The sequence below is a fragment of the Schistocerca serialis genome, chromosome 4 (genome assembly GCF_023864345.2).
Source record: "Schistocerca serialis cubense isolate TAMUIC-IGC-003099 chromosome 4, iqSchSeri2.2, whole genome shotgun sequence".
NCBI lineage: Eukaryota > Metazoa > Arthropoda > Insecta > Orthoptera > Acrididae > Schistocerca > Schistocerca serialis.
The window spans coordinates 707,902,332-707,914,591 of record NC_064641.1 but is presented as its reverse complement, the minus strand read 5'-3'; the positions used below and the strand labels follow the sequence as shown (position 1 = coordinate 707,914,591).

At 38.1% G+C, this 12,260-nt stretch overlaps 2 non-coding genes across 2 annotated transcripts; one reads left to right on the top strand and one right to left on the bottom strand.

The window, feature by feature from the left end:
• Positions 1-2,357: 2,357 nt before the first annotated feature.
• Trnaa-cgc (transfer RNA alanine (anticodon CGC)) lies at positions 2,358-2,429 on the bottom strand. Its single transcript has one exon. It is a non-coding gene; the product is annotated as a tRNA-Ala (tRNA).
• A 118-nt stretch (positions 2,430-2,547) lies between these two features.
• Positions 2,548-2,619, top strand: Trnaw-cca (transfer RNA tryptophan (anticodon CCA)). The gene has a single exon. It is a non-coding gene; the product is annotated as a tRNA-Trp (tRNA).
• The last annotated feature ends 9,641 nt before the right edge of the window (positions 2,620-12,260 follow it).

Genomic DNA, 12,260 nt, shown 5'->3' with positions numbered 1-12,260 from the left:
ACCTTATTGAACGGCGATTACAAAATCTTCGCCCGCGTCATCATGCAACGGCTGCACTCCGTCATTACCACGGTTACAGGATCCTACCAATCGTGTGTTGGCAAGCATAGAAAGATATATCAGACCTTAAGTGATTACAGGGATGTCATTTCCATAGCGGCGGCTTGCAGACTCCGATGCGCCATCGTATCACTCGATTTCGAACAAGCATTCGACAGAGTGAGCCATTCTTACCTTTTCAGTGTAATGCGGAAAATGAATTTTCCTCCGAATTTTTTAGCCATGCTCAACTCCGTGCTCACGAATGGTACCTCTAAAATTCAGATCAATGGACAACTCAGTAGCCCAATCAAGGTTCGTAGCTCGGTACGACAAGGTTGCCCAATGTCCATGGTATTGTTTGCAATAGCAATCGAACCGCTCCTGTTCCATTTAAACACGGTTCTGCAAGGATTACACATATACGACCACAAAGTCACGTGTAAATCATACGCTGATGATGTCGGTTTCCTAGTCAGGAGTAACCAAGAACTAGACACTGCGCTCCAAATTACGAAGAAGTATGAACTTGCTTCCGGCGCTAAAATAAATATGGCGAAGTCTGGAATTTTGCCGATCGGCCGCGGAGATGACATTGGAGCTCGAGAACACCTGAAACGCCTTGACACACTGAAAAGCCTCGGCATAGTATACACGCGCCATATCCGACGAACAGTTGCTATCAACTACAGGCGCATTTTGACGACCATGCGGGCGTGCCTCCACCAACACAGTCTACGGAATCTGGACGCTATGCAGAAGGTACAGCTCGCCAATACCTACATCACGTCCAAAGTGAACTACGTCGCCCAAATATTGCCATTACCACCAGCAATAGCGAAACGGATGCTGGCAGCGCTCGGCCATTATGTTAGTAGGGGTCATATTTTCAAAATTAAATATGAAACGCTGACGTTACCAGCCAACAAAGGTGGTCTCAATCTTACCGATATCTACTGTAAAGCACAGGCACTGTATATTTGCAAGACATACCGACTGTGGAAAGAATCGCCGAGTAATCTAGTGGGTCATCTTCTGAATGAAATAATCCCGCTCAGTCTGGATCCGCCTATAGACGTGCACCACCTCCCGACGGAGCTTTCGCACCTCAAACATTTTCTCATTGAATACAGCTACATTCCGAGAACGCTTTTCCACAACGGTACGCCAACAGTCAAAGACGTGTACAAGACCATGATTGACGGAAAACCCAGAAACAGCATCGAGGGGAAACTTCAACAGTATGACTGGAATACGATTTGGAAGAATATTCATGATCCCCGATTACCGACTAAGGTGAGAGTCGTATGGTACTTTGCTGTTAATAGAAAACTGCCGACGAACTCTAAGTTGCACGCCATACATCTGGCAGAAACGCCAAACTGCACTACCTGCAACGTCCTCGATACCGAGGAACACAGGTTTACATGTGATACGATCAGCGACGTATGGTGCTGCATTCGGCGCATGCTAGCAATTATACTCAGAACTTCCGATAATGCCATCACACCGACTAACCTCCTCCATCCTGAGGGCGTCCCCTACCCCAATACTAAAAGAAATGCTGCCAATTGGTTGATGGGACATTCAGTTTTCTATATTCTCACACAAGAAGACCGGAGCGAAGAAGATTTTTTGACATTTCTGCGCATTCAGCATCATCAGCTTGAACAAACACGAGATTATAGATTGAAATATGCTAATTTTCTCAAGAGAATCTTGGTGTAGAAACCAAACCAATCTCGATGAAAAAAAAAAAAAAAAAATGGATAAGGCATAAAAAAAAGTGGTAGAGCAATTTAACTCCAAAAAAAAAAAATGGATAAGGCATAAAAAAACAAAGTGCTTTAAAAAAAAGTGGTAGAGTAATTTAACTCACAAAAAAAAAAAAAAAACAAAAGTGGCAGAGCGCTGGTCTAGTAAACCAGAGGTCGTGAGTTCGATCCTCACAGGAAAAAAAAAAAAAAAAAAAAAAAAAAAAAAAGTCGTAGAGCATTCGACTGCAGATCGAGAGGTCCCCGGTTCAATCCCGGGTGCCCCCTTCATTTTTCAGTATCTCGAAAAAAACAAATGACGATTGTCGCGGTGAGTTGCAAATACATGTTTGAGATGCACCCTGCACGCCATATCGAAGGCTTTGGAGCAACATTTCAATGGGGGGGATCGCAGCCCAGGGTCTTGCAGGTCATCGTCCTCCCGCCATGAGGTCGAACTGTACGAAATCCACTTGCTTGGGGGAAGAATCTTGTACACTGAATTTTGTAGAATATGATGATAGGCAAAAGTTTTCATGTACTGCTGCACGGAGAAACAAAAATTGGAGGAGCTGGGATTTGAACCCAGGACTTTCTGCATGCGAAGCAGACACTCTACCACTGAGTTACACCCCCGCCAGAGCAAGTACATCTGGGACGAGTGTCTCGTGGATCCTACTGTCATTATTTCTTAGGTTTGAACGGTACAGTAAGTGTTCGAGGAACCTATTCATGACAAGACCCAAGCAGCGTCGACTCCGTGGCGCAACGGTAGCGCGTCTGACTCCAGATCAGAAGGTTGCGTGTTCAAATCACGTCGGGGTCACAATGAAATTTTCGTTTACGAAAGCCATAGGCGAGTATGTCAGTTTAATCAGATACCAAACGATTACGGAGAACGGACGAACAGAACTTGCTTGAAAAAAGCTACTAGTGCAATTTTCGCGTTCTGACATTAAGGTGAAGGCGCCGACTCGCACTTTCTCCAGGCGCGAAGTGTTGTAACCTCCCCACAAAATTTTTAAAAGAAAAAAGAATGACAATACTTAATAGAAATGGGAGCCGAGTGTAACCTCCCCACAAAATTTTTACATGAATGACAATATTATTTAAGAATACTAATGGACATTGCGCTATGCGTAACCTGCCCACAATGAAATGTACTGACAATGGGAACAAAAATGTGAAATTCGCAATCTGACTCAAATATAAATTCTTCACCAAAAAATTAAAGTCCATTCAGTGACAAGAAAATTCAATTAAACCGAAACATCGGTCTTTGGCCCTGTGTAAAACAATCAGAATTAAAGTCTTACCTCAGAATAACTGGATGTCAAATTTCTGCTCTTATTTCTGCGCACGGCTTGGAGGAACTGCATTGCAAATAATAATATTCCTTTTTTCTGTGAATTTACTGAAATTTTTCTTCAAAAGAAGTGGAATGAAATGGGAAGTGCAACGAAATCTTTAGTTCAATAAAAAATTAAATTTTTGAAAAATGCTTTTGAAATAAAAATTATTATTGGGGGACTTGTTGGAGAATAATTACAGTAAATAGATTTTTACATTATCTAATGATTATATTAATTAATAGTATACCTCATTCACCATCTTGACCAGTGTTGCCGACCGCCTACATCACACAACCGCACTGGGCTGCTACTACTGACCGACCGCTCTGCATGACGACTATTAGCGTACAGCACTGCACGACTACACAGAGCTACAGACTCGCAACGACTGATAACAGAGTACTGAGAACCGCTCGCAACACTCGCGCGGTCAAGCGCAAAGTCTCTGGTCACAGATGCTACAATGCCTCGCCATCACTGCTATGTTACATACGTGTTTCATAACCCTCCACTGGGGGGGGCAAAAATTTGGCAGCGATGGTGAGTCATTTGGACTTGCCAAGCGCAGCAAAATTTTTCTTTAATTAACAAAATTCTACAACTTACTGAATATTTAAATGTTGTGCACACGCACTAAGTACAAAATATATCAGACAAAGACAAAATGTGAATACAAAACATAGTAGCAAATCAGAAAAAATGCATATACAAATTATTTGACAGATAACAAAGTGCACAGGCACTGAAAAAATTCTTTAGCATATTCAGAACAAATAAACAGACTGGTAAGAACAAATATCATGATGACAAGTGACATAAGTGTACTCGCATTGGAGTACAGCGAATCGAAAAATGTATAACCTATGAACATAAATGATGTTAGCAAAAAATTTTTTTCTTTATGTGACAAGAATCAGGATAGGAAAGGGAAGGATTGCATCATGGTTGTAGCACTTTAGATTGCACACAGCTGTTCTGAAAGTCCATATCTTTCCACAGAAGTACAACACCAAGTGACACAACTTGAAGTTCTTTTCCCATCAGAATTTATCAGTGTAGCCAAGACACTGAACTGTCGTAGTAATGTTCCATGTTTTCATTTTGGAAGTACATTACGTACACCAAACAGTGGGACCATAATAATGTCTTCATCGCTCACGGTGGTGGACAGCATGTCATGTCAACACCACGCTCTTACAAGGCACACCAACGTAGAATTAGTGCAAAACCAAATATAGTGCTCCATGATCACTAGGATAAACAGGACAAATGGACATTGCAATAATTCAGGGTAGTTAGCTTATGAGGATAAGGACATTATGTCACATAATATTGACAATTACAGACTTAATTAGTAGTTTGCGGCATTCATAGCCCAGTTATTGAACATTTCTGTACCAAGTATGCAGTATTACAGAAGAATGTTCATTAATTGTTTTACATAGAATCAGTAGCCTTCTTTTCCTGGTTACAAAGTATTATGAAATAATCGCATTCTTTTCAGTTACCGAGTATAATTAAGAATCATTAACCTTCTCCTAATTACAGTTAATTAATCATTTGTCATTCCAATAATACTCATTATCCTTTTCCTAATTACAGTTGATTAATCATTTGTCGTTAATTAATCATTTGTCTAATTACAGTTAATTAATCATTTGTCTAATTACAGATAATTAATCATTTGTCGTTCCAATAATAATCATTAGCCTTTTCCTAATTACAAAGCATTATTAAACAGTCACATTCATTTCCAATTACAAAGTATGAACATTGAAAACAAGAGTTAATTAATGGCATAATTAATAACAATTCGTGGAGTGACATTAATTATTCGCACTCAGTGGCCAGCAAGTATTGAATAGAATCATCATTCAGTATTATTCAGATTATTACGAAGTCATTATTAAAAATCAGTTAATTACAGTCATAGCATTAATAATCATGGGCATTACAAGTACTCATTACAATAAACAGTGTTCCTCATTCAGTAGTATTCAGATCATTACAAAGTCATTATTAAAATCAGTTAATTACAATCAAAGCATTAATAATCACAGGCACTATAAGTAGTCTCATTACAATAAACAGTGTTCCTCATTCAGTAGTATTCAGATCATTACAAAGTCATTATTAAAATCAGTTAATTACAGTCAAATCATTAATAATCACAGGCATTATAAGTAGTCTCATTACAATAAACAGTGGCAGTTATTAGCTAGTGACAAAGCATTATCTTAAATATATACCTTTTTTTTGTCTCATTAAGAAGTCATTACTCAAGCGACATACTATTCAGAGCTAATCAGTATTATTCAGAATTTTTTTAAACTGGTATCACTACTTGGGATTGGTAATACATTTTTTGTTAGCAATGCATTGCGTTGGGATCGATAATTAATTGCTGAAACATAACACTATTTGCTTTTGACCTATTGCAGCAAATGAGGATAGGTAACGTCATTCGTCATGAGTCAGCTGTAGCAAGGTTATGTAACAAGGCAGTATATGTGATCACATTTATAAGTGATAAACACAAATGGGTAAAAAATAAAAATGCAAGTACTAGAACAGGTATAATAAGTAACAGGTTTAGTAAGTATCATGAAAAGCTTCTCCTGGAAAAAATACAAAATGGATTATTGACCTGAAAGAAGAAACGCACACTATGCTGAAAAGTAGTGAACTTCGAATTAACAGGCAGTGAAGTGTGTATAAAAATGTGTTCCATAGCTGTCCTTTCCAAAACTTTCAGTCATCCTACTATGCAATGTAACACCTGCTGTCAAAGCAAACTGCAACAAATACTTAAATAACTACGTAGCATAAATACATAACTTCAACATTATCCTCATCTGTAAAGAAAACTTCATTATCCATATCATCATAACTTCATTATTATCATCACCTGTAAAGAAAAACTTCATTATTCATAATACCATATCCTTCATCATTATTCATCAGTATTCATTATCATCTGCAAAAAATCACTTCATTACTCATTATACAACTATTCCTTATCTCTAGCATATTTCATCACTAAAACTAAGATGTGTAGTTCAGTCTGACAGCCTGCATCAATCACCTTGTATTCTGAAAGAAAAATTAGTTAAGACTGCTATTCTGTGATGAGTATAGTATAGTCTTGTTAATGCTTGTTAATCCTGATCCATTTACTCTTCCTCATAAAGTTATTGCATCTCCTTTCGTTTATTCCGTAGGTGAAATTCCCATTTCTGTTGGATTTATTTCTTACATACATCATTTCTTTCTGAAATTGATGAACAGAGATTAATGTCTTGCATTTAAATCATATACCCACTAAATAATGACTGGTTTATGGTAACATACTTAAGCATACAGCATAACATGACAGAAGACGTAATATGTCAAAGACATTGACAGTGTTCAGATGCAAAATATACACAGAATAATACAATGCAGCAGCAAAAAAAAAAAAATGTGAAACAGTCACGATGTTGAGATGTCATAAGGCAAAAAAAATGTCAAAGTCGACTGGTGTGTGTTATATCTTAATTATTTCATAGTGCATACAAACAAAACTGGAGTACAATCATATACACAAAAAAGTGGAAAATGTGCACGGTCTGATGTGTAACGACAAGAAAAGCGACCTGCTAACCTTACCTTGCCGGGCACTTGCCAAGAAAAAATACGATAATCATCAGTAATTAGTCACGTGAAATAATTGCATTAGTAAATGGCATCATAGTGTGTTGAATCATACAGTGGTTTCACTCAATAAACGGTTTAATGTTTGAGATATGGTGATTGCCTTTCGATTTTCTAGTTCTCAAAGTTTCGACGTGTACAACATTGGGGTGAGGGATGCTGCGAATCCGATACGGACCTGCGTATAGAAGTTCAAATTTACGGCACTTACCTTTTAATTTGCTGGATAAATAGTGTGTACGTACTAGTATCTTCTGTCCAACGTGAAAGACGCGGCGTGTACAAACCTGTTTTTGCTGTCTTCTCCGGCGCTCTGCGGCACGTTTGATGTTGTTCAGCGCAATGTCAATTATTTCGTGGTGTCGTAATCGACGAGATGTAGGAAATGTTATTAATTCTTTAATTTTGTTAGGTGGTTCAGCATTTTTCAGTATAACAGACGGAGATAGCATAGTGGATTCATTTGGAATGGAATTAATTACATCTTGGAATGAGAATATGTGTGTGTCCCAATCAATATGTCTTTTGTGGCAGTATATTCGGCACAGTTTACCAATTTCTTTCATTAATCTTTCACAAGGGTTCGAAGAAGCGTGGTACTTGGATATATAGATCGGAGAAATGTTTCTGGCTCGTAACATGCGTGTCCATACGCTACTACGAAATTGTGATCCATTATCAGAAATTACTTTCATTACATGCCCTACATGAGATAGAAAATGTTTTACAAATGCTTTCGAAACAGTTTTAGCAGTAGCTTTGCGTAATGGAGTGAAAGTAACAAATTTTGAAGTGAGCTCAACAGCGACAAAAATGTAGCAAAAACCTCTGTTAGTTCTGGGAATCGGACCAAAAATATCTACTGCGGCCATATGTCTTAATTTAACAGGTATAATGGGATATAAAGGAGGAATATGTGAAGTGGTGTCTGATTTAGCTTTCTGGCAGATTTTACAAGACGCTAAAACTCGTCGTATACGTTTTTCCATGTTAGTAAAATAACAGTTCTGTCTCAGTATAAGAAAACATTTTCGTGCTCCGTAATGTGCGTAGCTTAAATGAGTGTACCAAATTAATTTGTTAACCACTTCGTCAGGAATGCATAATAACCAATTGTTGCTGTCAGGATGAGAGCGGCGAAACAGAATGTCATTGCGTACAGTGTAGTGGTTCCTAATCGTTACATTATTCATATCTAGCCAAAGGTGTTTAATTTCTTTCCACACGTTGTCTTTATTTTGTTCTTGTGCTATGTCCTGTAATGACGATGAAATAAAGTTTTCAAATGCAACTTGCTGAATGTACATGACGCTGAAATTTGTTTTGCAGAAGTTGGTTGCTACGTCTTGCTGATTGTTGCCGAGAGAACGCGATAGTGCGTCTGCTATAACATTTTGTGTGCCGGGAATATGGACAATCGTAAAATTAAATTCTTGTAAATATAGTTTCCATCTGCTTAACCTGTCGTGAGTGAGTTTAGCCGAAAGTAAAAATTGTATCGCTCTGTGGTCTGTGTAAACGGTGGTATGTCTGCCATAAAGAAAGTGCCTAAATCTCGTAAAAGCCCATACAACACATAATGTTTCCAATTCTGTAACAGAGTAATTTCGTTCAGCAGGTGATAGAATGCGACTTGCAAATGCGATGTTTTTAATTACTGTAGAACCGTCTTCTTCAATTTCCTGGAAAATGTGTACGCCTAAAGCGGTATTGGAACTGTCAGTGGCAATGGAAAAATTTCTGGTAAGATCTGGGTGCGATAAAAGTGGTGCATTCAACAAAGCATGTTTCAGGTTCATGAATTCAGAGTGTGCTTGCTTATCCCACGACCAAATACTGTTTTTACCTGTTAATTGGCATAGTCTAGGCGTGTCTAAAGCAGAATGGTGAATAAATTTACGAAAAAAGTTAATTAAGCCCAAAAAACTGCGTAATTGCTTCTTCGTCGTAGGAACGGTAATGTCACGTAGAGCTTGAAGTTTTTCCGGATCAGGTGCAATGCCTTCTGCTGAAATTACGTGTCCAAGAAATTTTATGGAAGTTTTGCCAAAGTGCGATTTACTAAGATTAACTGTAAGTCCTTGTGCATGAAAAGTTTGTAACAGTTGTTCAAGAATCAGATTGTGTTCGGACCAGTTAGCTTCTGCGATAAGAATGTCGTCTACATACGTCGTAATTCTGTCTTTAAGTTCTGTCGGAAGTATAGTGTTCAAACCGCGAATAAAAGCTGCAGAAGAAATAGTTAAGCCGAACGGTAGTTTGCAAAATTGATAACAGTCGCCGAAACAGAGAAAAGCTGTATATTTTCTGCAGTTCGGATGAAGTTGAATTTGCCAAAATCCCGATTTCAAATCTAGTGTAGAATAAATAGCTGTACCATGAAATTTCTGTAAAAGTTCCTCTAGTGTCTGTGGTCGATCTGTTTCGTTAATAATAATGTCATTAATGTGACGTGAATCAAGTACAAGGCGAAGTGAGCCATCTTTTTTCTTAACAATATGTAGCGGGTTTATGTACGGACTAACTGCTGGTTCAATAATTCCTTGATCAAGCATATCCTGCAATTCTTTTTTAACCTGTTCTCTGTGAATGTATGGAATAGGATAATGCTTTGCTTTAAATGTGTCGTGCGGTTTGACTTGAAATTCATACATAAAGCCGGACATAGTACCAGGAATGTTGTCAAAAACTGGAGCTTGCTGTAAAAGAATTTTGTGTAATTGCGTTCGTTCGTCGTCTGTAGTTGCACTGCTTTGTCTAACTTTATCGGAAATCATTTGTATTACGTCGTAGTCCATTTCGTCTGGAGTATTATAGTTGTGTACGTACGTATCCGTTAACAATGTGGGATTACAGTCTATGTCACGTGTTGCGGAAATGACCTCTGTGCGGTTGATTGTTTGTTCTTCCGCAGATAATGAGTGCTGAAATTCTAAAGCAAGTTGTACATTTTCATCCTTTAACATTAAATAAGAATTCTGAAAATCGATAACTGCGTCGTGTTGTACCAGAAAATTCGTGCCTAAAATAACGTCTGTTGTCAATAAAGGAACTATCCAAAAGTTAGAGTGAAACGTGTGACCTGCGATACAAAATGATAAATGCGTCTGTAATTTAACGTCTACTCCTTTACTCCGTACTGCTCCTTTCACTTTTGTTTTGCCTAAAGGTAATGTCGGATAGGTATTCTCTTTGTTGCACTCATTGAAAGTCTCCTCATTTATTACTGATATTGGTGATCCGGAATCAATTACTGCTGAGAATTTCGATGAACCAATTTTAATTTCGATAACAGGATGTGAAATGGTTTTCTGAATAACTGGTCTTTCCTGTAAAAGAGTGTCTCTGATGTCGTCAAAAGTAATTACATTTTCATGAACAACATTTTGCGTGTCTAAAGTAGTGCTTGTATTATTGGAAGATGCGATCTGTGCAGTATCTAGTCAGATTCTATCTGACGCGTTATTATTATTAGGAGGATGTTGTGGCATTTCGACTATTTGAACTGTCCTATTACTTCTTCCAGACGTATTACGTTCTGGATGGTACCTACTGTCGGGTTCATTCATGAGAATAGGTCCTTGTTGATTATTTTGTTGCTGGTGAGACCGACTGTTATTATATGTACGCTGATAATTCTGCTCATCGTTTTTACGTCTGTCGTGATAGTCATTCCTATACGGTGTATTGCGATAGGAATTGAAATACTGTCTTCTTTGTACGTAATTGTTTCCTTGTTGCCGCGCGTTACTATTTGTTGGATCTTGGGCTATATGCGCACGCGGCGGAACATTAAAGTTTGGTTGACCTTGTAGACTGCATTGTTGGTTACGTATGCTAACCGGCTGACTTTCATGCTGTTGTGGTGTAAAGGTCTATTGTTACCAAAAATGCGCTTGCTGTTAATTTTATACATACTGATGATTACGATTTTATCCGTTATTAAAATTACGCTGGTTCTGGAGTGCCTACTGAAAATTGTCACATTCGGTAAAATATTTCTCATATCCGGTTTTCATTACTCGTTTCTTAATACTAGGTAGAGCAATAGTTAAAGAGCAGTTTTGATAGATATAAAGGATAGTAGAAGAAAAGGCAGCAGTGCAGAAAACTAAAGATGAAACAGCACTACTACAGCTCGGGGCCCTATGCTCGCTACGGCACATATTCATTAAAGCGTAATGAATCCCCTGAGGTCTATTACGCACTGCAAATAAATTTTAGCTTTTGCGTTATACGCAATGGCGGTACAAATTCAGAAATAAATTGCTGTATTCTTGCTAATTCTAGTTTCTTCATTATAGGCAATGCTGTTGTAAATACAAAAATAAATTGTCGCATCTGGTTCAAAGCTAGCTTCTGCATTACAGGTAATAGCGGTGAAAGCATAAAAACAAATTGTCGTATACAGCGCAAATCGTGTATCTGTGTTCTGCCATTATTAAATTCCTTACATTTTCTTACAAATGCAAATTGCTTATAATCAACGTTCTCGTCAGTGAATTTGATAACACGTTCGGGTTTGACTGTGAATCTGTTTGTCTGTGTCATTTCGTACTTCAAGTTGCGTAGCTTTTCAGATTTTAAGTCGCGTGGTTGCTGTAAATTGCTCACATTAAACGCGTTGCGCGAGTCTGACAAATGTTCGCAAAGTGGCGGATTCTGTGACGTATTGGTGACTGAAATAGTTTTCAACTCTGTTACTGTAACACTTTCGTCAATTTGGTTGATCTGGCGTGCAAATTTCTCGTCATCTTCCGTATTCGGAGTGTGTGAAACTTCCACTGACTCTAAATTAATTTCGTCGCGAATCTGTACTTCGTTTTTAGGGCATTCTTCAGTGGCTGCATTAATTTCGTGTATCAGTGTTGCCTTTGCTGAACATTGTTCAGTGACTGCATTAATGTTGTCTTTATGTGATTCTGTTGTGCCTACACGTGTGCTACCTAATTTTTGTGCAACAGTGCCAACTTCTTCATTACTGTTATTAGCACAAGTCTTAGTATCCACACGTAATTGTCCTCTATTATCATAATTTTGCGCGGCAATGGCTTTAATTTGTTCACTAAGTTTGTCTTGTTTTTTGTTATTATTGTCAAGTTTTTCATTTAAGCGTTTGGAATCATTATCCTGTTTTTCAGCCATTTGTCGTAAAAATGCCATAACTTGATCCCACCCAAAAGTAGCTGTTGCATTCTCAGTACTGTGTGGTGGTATATGTGCAGTTGTCGCGCTTTGTGTGACCATTTGGTCATTTTGCAACTTACAAAAAGGACTATCAGTCGAACCTACACTGTCACTCACTATTTCAGAATTAAATAAATCCGTCGTACTTTGTGTATCCTGTTCATTTTCATTAGACAAATTTGTCTGTACGTTACTTGAGTTTTCCAAATCGGCTGTGTTAAGCTCGGCAGCGCTC